The sequence below is a fragment of the Lucilia cuprina genome, chromosome 5, assembly GCF_022045245.1.
Source record: "Lucilia cuprina isolate Lc7/37 chromosome 5, ASM2204524v1, whole genome shotgun sequence".
Lineage (NCBI taxonomy): Eukaryota > Metazoa > Arthropoda > Insecta > Diptera > Calliphoridae > Lucilia > Lucilia cuprina.
In genome coordinates, this window is record NC_060953.1 from 13176978 (window position 1) to 13190787 (window position 13810).

General features: G+C 32.1%; 1 protein-coding gene across 4 annotated transcripts in view; it reads right to left on the reverse strand.

Moving 5' to 3' along the window:
• LOC111681024 (flocculation protein FLO11-like) overlaps positions 1–13810 on the reverse strand; it is a 200686-nt gene that overhangs the window by 89771 nt on the left and 97105 nt on the right. Inside the window, exon 2 of one of the 4 annotated variants that reach the window (XR_006940892.1) lies at positions 8273–10519. The exons of the other annotated variants lie outside the window; for them this stretch is intronic. The gene's annotated coding sequence lies outside the window, so the exon portion shown is untranslated. Of the gene's footprint in view, positions 1–8272; positions 10520–13810 lie in introns of those variants that run through there. 4 annotated transcript variants of the gene reach the window in all.

Sequence of the window (13810 nt, forward strand, 5' to 3'; positions counted from 1 at the left end):
CATTTTAAAAAAATCTTTCCTGACTTTTCATGTCAATAAATCTTTAATAAAACGATAATATTCCTTTCTTTTCTCTTTTCTTTTTCGCCAAAAACTGACCTGTATTCTTGCCACCAATCTCAGATTTCATATTTTTAATGACAAAAACATATTTTTCTTTTTGCCGATGAAATTAAAAAAGAAATCTGCTTCATAAAGAAAATATAAAAATAATTATGATCGGAAAAAGTTCATTATAATGAAACAAGCAACCACCATTATATTTACAAAAGAAAAAAATGCCAAAAATGCGAAATATAAAAAAGAAAATTAACTTTATCTTTAGTATAAAAACTGAAAAGTAAAGCAAGTATTTCCTGCTCACTGCAAACCAATCACATCATATTGTACACTAGACAATCGAAAAGATAAATATAAAAAATAAATAAAAATAAATAAATTTAACATGAGAGTCGCTTCAGAAAGAGGACTTTCACATGTAGCCCATTAATTGTTAAACGCCTTGTTTTGTAGCTTTAGAGTCTCTTTCCCTCTACTTCTGTTTACCACCACGACTTTACTTAAGGAAATGACATTTAAAAAGAAAACTATGAAACTTGTATTGAAATTAATACTTTTAAATGCGCTTCAATTAAAACCATAAAATATACATTAAACATAAGACTACTGGACACTGTAAAAACAGCAGCCAAGACAACAACTGAAAAAGGCAGCAAGTCATTGCTACAACTACTAGGACAAGTATTGTTGGTGTTTTTTGCTTTGTTTTTTTTTCGTGCTGTTTTACATACGTAACACTTGTATACCACATGCCTCTATGCGTTTATGTTTCCAGCATTTTCGTGGTTGCATTAATTTTTATACATAATGGACTTATTTATGTAGAGGGATTGGTTATACGTATGTCGACTTAATACAGAAAATGCACAAGTTTTCACATTAACGGTGTGAGACAAAACCGAACTTTCTGGAACTTTCTTCTTCAAAGTGAAGACTATATTTTATTCCACAGAACAATGGTATGAATGAATGAATTCATGAATTCTATGGTGACGTTTATAGTTGGACTACCAGGCTATAGTCTGGTATATAGTTGGTCTATATTAGAGACTATTGTCTGGATTATAGTAAACTATATAGTCACATTTAAAGACCGGACTATAGTCAAGTTTTTAGTGGAATCTATATATCCAAGGCTATATTTTGTACTTTAGTCAAGATCTAGAGTTCATCTTGTCTATAGACGAGACTACAGTCTGGTCTACAGACGAGACTATAGTCTGGTCTATAGACGAGAGACTACAGTCTGGTCTATAGACGAGAGACTACAGTCTGGTCTATAGACGAGAGGCTACAGTCTAGTCTATAGACGAGAGACTACAGTCTAGTCTATAGACGAGACTACAGTCTAGTCTATAGACGAGACTACAGTCTAGTCTACAGACGAGACTACAGTCTAGTCTATAGACGAGACTACAGTTTGGTCTATAATCGAGACTACAGTTTGGTCTATAGACGAGACTACATTCTGGTCCATAGACGAGACTACAGTCTAGTCCATAGACGAGACTACAGTCTAGTCCATGGACGAGACTACAGTCTAGTCCATAGACGAGACTACAGTCTAGTCCATAGACGAGACTACAGTCTAGTCCATAGACGAGACTACAGTCTAGTCTATAGACTAGATTACAGTTTGGTCTATAGACGAGAGACTACAGTCTGGTTTATAGACGAGAGACTACAGTCTGGTCTATAGACGAGAGACTACAGTCTGGTCTATAGACGAGAGGCTACAGTCTAGTCTATAGACGAGTAACTACAGTCTAGTCTATAGACGAGACTACAGTCTAGTCTATAGACGAGACTACAGTCTAGTCTATAGACGAGACTACAGTCTAGTCTGTAGACGAGACTACAGTCTAGTCTATAGACGAGACTACAGTTTGGTCTATAATCGAGACTACAGTTTGGTCTACAGACGAGACTACATTCTGGTCCATAGACGAGACGACAGTCTAGTCCATAGACGAGACTACAGTCTAGTCCATGGACGAGACTACAGTCTAGTCCATAGACGAGACTACAGTCTAGTCCATAGACGAGACTAAAGTCTAGTCTATCGACTAGATTACAGTTTGGTCTATAGACGAGAGACTACAGTCTGGTCTATAGACGAGAGACTACAGTCTGGTCTATAGACGAGAGACTACAGTCTGGTCTATAGACGAGAGACTACAGTCTGGTCTATAGACGAGAGACTACAGTCTGGTCTATAGACGAGAGACTACAGTCTGGTCTATAGACGAGAGACTACAGTCTGGTCTATAGACGAGAGACTACAGTCTGGTCTATAGACGAGAGACTACAGTCTGGTCTATAGACGAGAGACTACAGTCTGGTCTATAGACGAGAGACTACAGTCTGGTCTATAGACGAGAGACTACAGTCTGGTCTATAGACGAGAGACTACAGTCTGGTCTATAGACGAGAGACTACAGTCTGGTCTATAGACGAGAGACTACAGTCTGGTCTATAGACGAGAGACTACAGTCTGGTCTATAGACGTGAGACTACAGTCTGGTCTATAGACGAGAGACTACAGCCTGGTCTATAGACGAGAGACTACAGTCTGGTCTATAGACGAGAGACTACAGTCTGGTCTATAGACGAGAGACTACATTCTGGTCTATAGACGAGAGACTAGTCTGGTCTATAGACGAGAGACTACAGTCTGGTCTGTAGACGAGAGACTATAGTCTGGTCTATAGACGAGCCTATAGTTTGGTCTATAGACGAGACTACAGTCTGAACTTTAGCTTTTGTAGTAGTCGTGAAAGATCCTCCTAACTATAGACGAGACTACAGTCTGGCCTATAGACCAGTGTCTGGTTTACATACCACAGTCTGGTGTATATACGAGACTATAACTGTTGCAGTAGTCTAAAATTGCTTTTTCATTTTTGTCATATATTTCCATAAAATTTCTTGTTTTTCCAGTTCTTTAAAATATGTTGTACGCCATTGTTTTGTGCAATTTAAAGCGAGATAATACATATATTTATGTATATAGGATACCGGACAAATGTATATTTAATAATATGTCATAATAATAACAATGATGATGTTGATAATAATTGCAGTGTCTGCTACTGTTTGAACATCGATTTATTTTGTATGTTCAATTTATATGGTTTTCTTGCCATCGTGCAACATTAATGATGATGTTGTTTTTACTTAAACTCAATACTAGTGCTGCTGATGATGACTGGTTGTTAGGTTGTGTTTGTGTTTTTACTTCATGTTGCGGCTGCATAATGGTATAAAAACGAATTATTTGACAAATAATTTGGGTTTTTATAAATATTTGATCCTTTTTGTAGAGAGTTGTATATTTAGATAACGTTTGCGTGAGTTCAATTATAACTTCCTGAGATGTGTATGCTTCTTAAGCTCTGAGGAAATTTTTAAACTTTGCCCCATTGTGCGTTGTTTTTAGGGGTATGATTGGTATTGGTCAGCATGAAATGCATTGAATGTTGGGTTGATTGGTCAGTGTGGTCATTTTGGTCAAATACAACCGTTGTTGGTTCGTATGTTTTAAAAGCCTATAATGATGTTGGTGTTGCTCTTATTGTTGCCGGTCATGATGATGGTGACGTTTTTTGAACTGCACTGCAGTTGAGGATTTTGTTGGAAATGATATAGCAAAATATAAATAATTTATTGAAATATGTATGAATGTTATTTATGAGGGATTTGTCAATACAGATAAATAAATATATTTATATGGATACATATGTATGTGAAACAAATTAAATAAAAATATGAAAATAGTAAAAAAAAACTATAATTAAAATTAAAAACTTTTTTAAAAAAGCCCACAGAAAGTGATAGAACATTTTTTTAAATATTTGGAATTTAATTCGCTTTATCTAACACTTATCACATGCAGCACTTATGTAGACCCTTTTAAAAACATTTAAACTTTTTATCCTTAATTTGTACAGGCACACTAACAACTAATATTGCCCAAGGCTGTCAAACATATTAAGAAAAAAAAAATAAACGCAGAAAAAAGTCATCTCCTTTTCGAAAAACTAATTATAAAGTTAAGAAGAAAAAAAATTAGCATCTTCTTTTCCAAAGAACACAACAAAGACAAACTGGACAAAGGGGACAAATTATAAAACCAAATCTACTAAAAAATTTAATTTAAATTTTTTTCTTCACTAACTTGGCTTGACTTTATTATCCAGTTTTAATAATAAAACAAGTAAGAGTGTTATATTCGGCCATGCCGAATCTTATATACCCACCATCAAATCATTCATGTTTATGTAGAATTTTACTGATGTTCTTACATTTTTGGGTCAGTAATATGTCTTAAAGTCATTTTCAGAAGGGGACCTTGGTAAGGTCAATTATAAATCCATTTTCGTTAAATTTATGAAAATGATTTTGTTTCCTATAAAACTTTTTTATGTCGAATTTTATTGCTTTATATATATGTTATGAGCAGATATGTTATGAGCAGATATGAGCATACATCTCTTAGCGATAAAGTTATTTTCTGAAGGGGGCATTTTAATAGGGATAGGAGAAAACGTGAACCGATATTCTTACTTTCAATAACGATCGATCGTTATAAAATTTGATAGGGAGATTTTGGCTCGCACGAAACTTGTGTATGTAGAATTTTGTAGTAATGAGCGTTGAATTCGTTGTCTAAAGGGCACATTATTAGGGGGTTACATAATAATGGACTCATCATATAATAATGGACTCATTTAAAAAAATGATTTTAGTTCCCATAAAACTTTTATTTGTCGAATATTATTGTTATATATATATGCTTCTTAAGGTAGATATGAGCATTGAAGTCGTTTTCTGAAAGGGACCTTATAGGTGGGATAGGGTCAATTATGTATAGGGTCAATTATCCTTATAAAATTCTACAAAGAGATTTATGAGACCCTAAAACATGTTTGTGCCGAATTTCACCGCTATTGATGCTTCTCTTAGCCAGTTATGAGCGACAAAGTCAATTTCTGAAGGGGTCTTTATATGGGGGGTAGGGTCAATTATGAACCGATCCTTATAAAATTCTACGAAAAGATTTATGTCCCCATAAAACATGTTTGTGCCGAATTACACCGCTATTGATGCTTCTGTTAGTCAGTTGTGAGCGATAAAGTCATTTTCTGAAGGGTACTTTGTATGGGCGGTAGGGTCAATTATGGACCGATCCTTATGAAATTCTATGAACAGATTTATGTCCCTATAAAACATGTTTGTGTCGAATTTCACTGCTATTGATGCTTTTGTTAGTCAGTTATTGGCGATAATGTAATTTTCTAAAGGAGGCCTTATATGGGGGCTAGGCGAAATCGTGGACCGGTATTGCCCATTTTCAATACCAAACAAACTGGATCAACTATAAGTATCTGTGCAAAATTTCAGCTCGCTAGCTACTTCCGTTTGGACTCTATCGTGTTTTCAACAGACAGACAGACGGACAGACGGACGGACATGGCTAGATCGTCTTAGAATCTAATAAGGACCCAGAATATATATACTTTTATGGGTCTTAGACGAATATTTCAATGTGTTACAAACGGAATGACAAAAACAATATACCCCCCATCTTTTTTGATGGTGGGTATAAAAAAACAGCAAAACATTTAAAAGCTGTATTTAAAAGGATAATTTGAATACAAAAAATTATTCTTTAGAAATACCACCACAAGAAAAAAGGTTGCCTTGGTTATACTATTTCCTTAACCAAAAAAAAAGGAAATTGACAATTTCTTCCTATTTTATAAAGAGTTTTTTTCTTCTTGGCTTAAGCATAATCAAAGAAAAGGTGTGGAACTATGCAACCATAAAATTAACTTTTAATAAAATTTATTATAAATTTTTTCGTTTAATTTTTAAATGATTAAACATGTTTTCTGTTGTTATGCTTAAAAAACAAAATTTTGTTAGGATTTGTTTACTAACCATGTCCACACCTGCAGCCTATTAAACTTGCTTAACGCCTTTCCAAAAAGTGACTCATATTATTAAAGGCTTAACTTCCTTTTTATGCGTTTTTTTTCTTTCTAATTCTTTTGTATTTTGTTTATAAAATATACATAATAAAAGAGAAGGATAATAAACATTTTAAGGTTTGGGCAATAGGTGTATAAAAGAAATATTCAATTTGTAAATATTTAACTTTGAAGTCATTAATATCAGCACAAGTTCAACCAAGTGGAAGAGAAATTTTATTGTCCTTTTCTTGACTATAGGATTTATAAAATAATATAGACTGCATTAGAAAAAACATAGTTTGAAACAGACTAAAATCTGGACTAATAAACATACTAAACTCTGGACTACAGAAAATAATGTACGTTTCATAGTCTAGATTATAGAACAGACTATAGTCTGGATTATAGAACTGACTATAGAACAGACTATAGTCTGGACTATAGTTCAGACTATATTCTGATTTATAGAAAAGACTATGGACTATATATATTCTGATCTGTTCTAAGATATTAGTCTGCACTATAAAACAGACTATATTCCGGAATACAGAACAGACTATACTGTGGACTATATAACAAACTAAAGTCTGGACTATAGAACAGACTATAGTCTGTACTATAGAACAGACTATAGTCTGCACTATAGAACAGACCTTAGTCTGGACTTTGGAACAGACTATAGTCTGGACTTTAGAACAGACTATAGTCTGGACTTTAGAACAGACTATAGTCTGGAGTACAGAACAAAATATAGTCTGGTTTTTAGAACAGATTATAGTCTAGACTATAAAACAGACTATAGACTGGACTATAAAGCAGACTATAGACTTTAGTCTATAGACTACAGACTATAGTCTATGGACTATATTCTAAAGACTATAAACTGGACTATAGAACAGACTGAGATCTGAACTATAAAACAGACTATAGTCTGGACTATAAACAGACTACAGTCTAGACTATAAAACAGACTATAGTCTGGACTATAGTACAGACTATAGTCTGTTCTATAATCCAGATTATAGTCTTTTCTTTAATCTAGATTATAGTCTGTTCTATAGTCCAGACTTCAGTCTGTTCTATAGTCCAGACTTCAGTCTGTTCTATAGTCCAGACTTCAGTCTGTTCTATAGTCCAGACTATAGTTTATAGTCTATAGAATATAGTCCATAGACTATAGTCTGTAGTTTATAGACTATAAACTATAGTCTGGACTATAGAACAGACTGAAGTCTGGACTATAGTACAGACTATAATCTAGATTATAGAAAATACTATAATCTGGATTATAGAACAGACTATAGTCTGGACTATAGAAGAGACTGAAGTCTGGACTATAGTACAGACTATAATCTAGATTATAGAAAATACTATAATCTGGCTATAGAACAGACTATAGTCTGGACTATAGAACAGACTATAGTCTGGACTATAGAACAGACTATAGTCTGGACTTTAGAACGGACTATAGTCTGGAGTACAGAACAAACTATAGTCTGGTCTTTAGAACAGACTATATTCTATTGACTATAAACTATAGTCTGGACTATAGAACAGACTGAAGTCTGGACTATAGAACAGACTATAATCTAGATTATAGAAGAGATTATAATCTGGATTATAGAGCAGACTATAGTCTGGACTAAAGAACAGACTATAGTCTGGACGGACTATAGTCTGGACTTTAGAACGGACTATAGTCTGGACTTTAGAACAGATTATAGTCTGGACTATACAACAGACTATAGTCTGGACTACAGAACAAACTATAGTCCGGACTACAGAACAAACTATAGTCCGGACTACAGAACAAACTACAGTCTGAACTATAGCACAGCCTATTGTTTTGACTATAGAACAGACTATCGTCTAGACTATAGAACAGACTATCGTCTGGACTATAAAACAGACTATGGTCTGAACTATAGAACAGACTATAGTCTGGACCATATAGCAAACTATAGTCTCGACTATAGCGCAGACTATAGACTGGACTATAAAGCAGATTATAGTCTATAGACTATAGTCTGGACTATAAAACAGATTATAGTCTGGACTATAGAACAGACTATAGTCTGGACTATAGAACAGACTATAGAACAGACTATAGTCTGGACTATAGAACAGACTATAGTCTGGACTATAGAACAGACTATAGTCTGGACTATAGAACAGACTATAGTCTGGACTACAGAACAAACTATAGTCTGGACTATAGAACAGCCTATTGTTTGGCCAATAGAATAGGCTATAGTCTGGACTATAGAACAGACTATATTCTGGACTATAACACAGACTATAATCTGGACTATAGAACAGACTTTAGTCTCGACTGTAGAGCAGGTTGTAGACTGAACTATAAAGCTGGCTATAGACTGTACTGTGGAACAGACTATAGGCTATAGTCTATAGACTATAGTCTGTACTATAGAACAGACTAAAGTCTAGACTATACAACAGACTTTAGTTTGGACTTTGGAACGGAATCTATTCTGGACTATAGAAAATACTATAAACTGGACTGTGGAACAGACTATGGCCTGATCTATAAAATAGACTATAGTGTGAACTATAGAACAGACTATAGTCTTGGCTATAGAACAGACTATAGACTGGACTATAGAACAGAATAGAAAAGAATTTACAATTCTTTCTTTTTTACGGCCGCATTTTTAATTAAAATGTTCCCTTTTTAACATTTGGCTCATTAACTTGACCATTCTTTATCTCAGCTAAAAGACCAGTTATGTTTACAACGCCTTTAAGACAAAACCTTTAAAAAAATCTTTTACAGCCATTAAATAAATATCTTGATTTTCGTCTTTATCTTGATGACAAAGTCATTAAAAAGGGTTTTTTAAATATTTTTAATTTGTTTTTTTTTTACTTCTCTTGCGTTGATTTTAAAACGCAATCTAATAAATTTGTCATAAAAATTATAGCGTGAAATTAAACAATAGAAGTGTTACTGGTTGTGAACCTTTTTAGCACTTCATTAAAAATACGAAGAAGAATTTTTTTTCGGTAAATGACGGTCTCTTTTTATTGGTAATTAATCAAACTTATTTGATAATAAAATAATAATTAAAATAAATTAGTATTTCAATGTAAAGGAGGAGAAGGGGGAGGAGGAGAAGAGTTTTTATGATTTTTATGAGAGATTTTTTAGGAAAAGTTTGGAAGAGAGATTTTGACAGCAATAAAGGGAAGAAAATATACATGTTTTCGATACAGTGATGGGCACTTAAAGCACAGTGGTGCACATAGTACGAATACGCAGTTCAGTTCTGGCGCCTTTTTGAAGCCCTCTTTCTATCAGTATGTTATTATTAATTAACAATAATTAATTTGTTTAAACTTTTTTTGTTTTAAATGCAATTTATTATTTGCTATACTAGCATATCTGTCTAGGTCTCGTTTGTTTCATTTAGAACATGTAAAGTTAATTAAGTAAATTATTTTTCTCTGACAATTGTTATGTTATTGAAAATAAATAAAACTAAAGTTGTTGGCCTGGGCGTGTAAGTGTTTAAACACCAGATAAGATAATTACAATACAACAATTTTTTGAATTTTTAATTAGTTTCAGTTTTTTTACATTCTGTTTTTCGAGTTATTTGAAAATTAAAATATAGATTTTTTGCTTGTTATGCCAATATCTAAACATGCATATAGAGACATGTGTATGTTTAACAAAATAGTTAATTTGTAGTCAATTTTAAGATAGTTGTTAGTGATTAGATTTTTCTCATGTTTCATAAATTAAACGGAAGCTGAACAACGTTATTTTATGAAAATTAGAAAATTTTAATTTTTATACTATTGCGACATGTTGTAAAAATTTACATAAACTAGAGCATTTGCGATAAGAGATAAAATAAAATTTATTAAATTTACTGGTTTAGGTTATTAGTTTGACAAATACAAAATTTAAATACACGGAGAAAACAAAGCTGTTATAATCGATCAATACATATATGAAGATCGTTCTCAAAGAATGATTTCATTCACAAGGACAACGTCATTTAAAGTCAACATACGTTTCAAGTTCTTTTCGCAAAATACAAAAGAAAAAAAAATGATCCTTAAATAAACACTTAACATTTTTTCATAAACGAAATTACATCATTTTTAATGAGAAATTAGCAATATGTCTTAAGAATATCATATATATTTACACATTTATTATCATGTATTCATCCAGCGTTTTATTTCAATACTCACTTGTTTTTTCTCAAGCTTCTATTAAAATGTTTATAACGTACAACTGTTATACTTTTCGCAACTAAGTATTACACAATCCAATTAAATTGTGTATTGTTACAATAACAATTTTATTTATTTATTTATTTAATATTTTTTGTCTGCAAACATTTTGTCTTTCTTAACTCTTTAAGTGTTTGCAAACAGAAACCAACCAATTCACATGTTTAAAACTATACGTGCTTACAATGAAAACACAATGTTACAAAATTTTGTGTTACCTGCAAAGAGACGATAAAAAAAACCGAAATTAAAATATAGAAATAAATGTAAAATCGTTAAATATTAAATTAGTTAAACAATTATATAAACATGTTTAAATTTTGAAATGCAAGATACCAATACAATGAAAATGTAGGGTATTGTAAGCAGGTAATGTCAAATATAGTATACCATCCAACCAATCATCCAACTGACTAACTAACTAACTAACTAAGTAACTAACTAAATAACTAACTAACTAACTAACTAACTAACTAACTAACTAACTAACTAACTAACTAACTAACTAACTAACTAACTAACTAACAAGCTAACTAACTATCTAGAAAAGACTACAGTTTAGTCTACAGTCTAGTCTACAGTCTAGTCTACAGTCTAGTCTACAGTCTAGTCTACAGTCTAGTCTACAGTGTAGTCTACAGTCTAGTCTATAGTGTAGTCTATAGTGTAGTCTACAGTCTAGTCTACAGTCTAGTCTACAGTCTAGTCTACAGTCTAGTCTACAGTCTAGTCTACAGTCTAGTCTACAGTCTAGTCTACAGTCTAGTCTACAGTCTAGTCTACAGATTAGTCTACAGTCTAGTCTACAGTCAAATCTACAGTCTAGTCTATAGTGTAGTCTATAGTGTAGTCTACAGTCTAGTCTATAGTCTAGTCTACAGTCTAGTCCATAGTCTAGTCTATAGTCTTTTCTATAGTCTAGTCTTTAGTCTTGACCATAGCCTAGTCTATTGTCTAGTCTGTAGTCTATAGTCTATTGTATATTATAGTCTGGTCTATTGTAAAGTCTATAGTCTTGTCTATAGTCTAGTTTATGGTCTAGTCTATAGTCTAGTATATAGTTATATGTAGTCTAGTCTATATTATAGTCTAGTTTATAGTCTAATCTATAGTCTGGTATATAGTCCAGTCTATAGTGTAGTCTATAGTCTCGTCAAGTCTATAGTGTAGTACATAGTCTAGTCTATAGTGTAGTCTATAGTCTAGTCTATAGTCCAGTCTATAGTCTAGTCTATAGTCTAGTCTATAGTCTAGTCTATAGTCTAGTCTATAGTCTAGTCTATAGTCTAGTCTATAGTCTAGTCTATAGTCTAGTCTATAGTCTAGTCTATAGTCTAGTCTATAGTCTAGTCTATAGTCTAGTCTATAGTCTAGTCTATAATCTTGTCTTATTGATAGTGAAGTCTAATAATTGGTATTGTTTATGGCCTAGTCTAGTCTATTTTATAGTTTTTTAGTCTTATCTATGGATAAGATTATAGGCAGATGTAGATACATACTTACGTATCTATTTTATAACATAACTCACATTAGATAAAATGACAAATTATTTAAAATTTTCTGTAAACTTTATATTATAATCCAGCGAAATCATGCAAGTCTAAGTCTAAATTGTAAACCATTTTAAATTGCTGTCAATCATATATAAAAATTGTATTTTTTTCAAGAACAAAATGCTTAAATTATACAAAAAAATATATATTGAGCAAATAGTTTTGACCATTAATCGCCTGCCTTTTTTTAATCCGATCAATTTATTCAAATGTCCACAAGCTTTACAGGCAGTCAGTTAATTTTTTCACTCAGCGTTAGTTCAACAAGCAATCATTCAAGCAATTGATGTTAAAATGCAATTTTATTTTTTTGTTTGAGCTAGAAATATAGTTTTAGCTTTTGTGGACATAATTTTAGGAACGAGTTCAAGTATTATGCTGTTGTTTGCCATGCAATTTAAGCCAGATTGAAGATATTATATTTATTTTATAAGTATTTAAGGCATTAAAGATAAAAAAATTTTCTTTATTGCAATAATAAAAAACAATTCATGAAATTTGTATAATCGAGCATATATTTTGCTATGCAGCAGATTGATTCGATGGTTGGTTGATTGCTTAAAGTTGTTGGGTTGGTTTGACTGTGTAGTTTTGGTTGCTGTTGATACTTACGAGCATAGGCAACATTTATAGTTTTTTATATTTTAGAGTATTATAGTTTTGTTCATGGTTTAAGTTTGAATTAAGTTGAATTTTGATAAAAATCTTGGTTAAATTGTTAGAGAGTAACGTTTGTAGATATGATTTTGGCTAATATAAGTACATAACTACGTGGCTATTTTAAAGGCCAGCTGAAGTAGTGTCAGATTAAGATTGAATATTAGTGATAGGGCTGACCTAATGGTCATTGATGCTACCACACAGAGAGAAATAATGTAAAATCTCACTAGCTTCACTTTTTATAGGATAAAATTCTGTTTAAAACAAATAACTCTTTATATAGCATAAATTTCTTTCAGTGTTTTAACTGTTTCATCTGTAGTATACTGCTTTTCATTATATTCCTGTTCCATTATCCCCACCCAACAAAAAATCATTTTAATCGGTTTAATAATTATTAAAAAAAATTATCAGCTTTTTTTCATACGATTCCTATTAATTTTATACCATTTACTTAACTATCTTGTCCTACTCCAATACCAAAAAAAAAAGTACCAAAACCACAGACAGTCCCTACAACTTCCAGTCAGACTACACTCAACAATTGTAATCCCTTCATACTCTTACTTATATCCATGTCATTTAATCTTGGCACGTGTCATATATGTATAAATATATACGAGTATATATTACCGGAAAAACAGAAATACCCAACTCACATGCAGAATTTACGACTTTAAGTCATTAAAACAAAATGTAATGGTGTTGTTGTATGAATGTCTGTATTTAATTTTTTTTGGACAATAATAAAAATAAATACAAAATCTTATGAATTGTTTGAAATAAAAAAGAGATTTTTATTGTATTCTATTTACTTAATACTTACAAATAAACAATTTGTTTAACATGACAGCTCTGGAGTCATGTTGTGTTAACTTCAGAGACAAAACACTTACAAATCGATGGTAAGGGAAGGGGATCTTTAATACTAGCTGGGGGAGAGGTTTGACAACTATTAAGAGAATAATGATTAATAGTGAGGGAATAAAAATATTTTAACAAAAGTATATGTTATGAAATTTATTTACAGAAATCATATAAACAAATTAGATTGATAATTACACAAACTTTGGTTACTCGATGGACTTCATTGTAAGTTTTAGTCCGAACCATAGATTAAAGTTTGGACTATGAATCATAGAGTATTCCCAGCAGAGGTTCTGGCAAAAGAAAGCTAATCTGTCACTATTTTTCTATAGTCTAGTCTATAGTCTAGTCTATAGTCTAGTCTATAGTCTAGTCTATAGTCTAGTCTATAGTCTAGTCTATAGTCTAGTCTATAGTCTAGTCTATAGT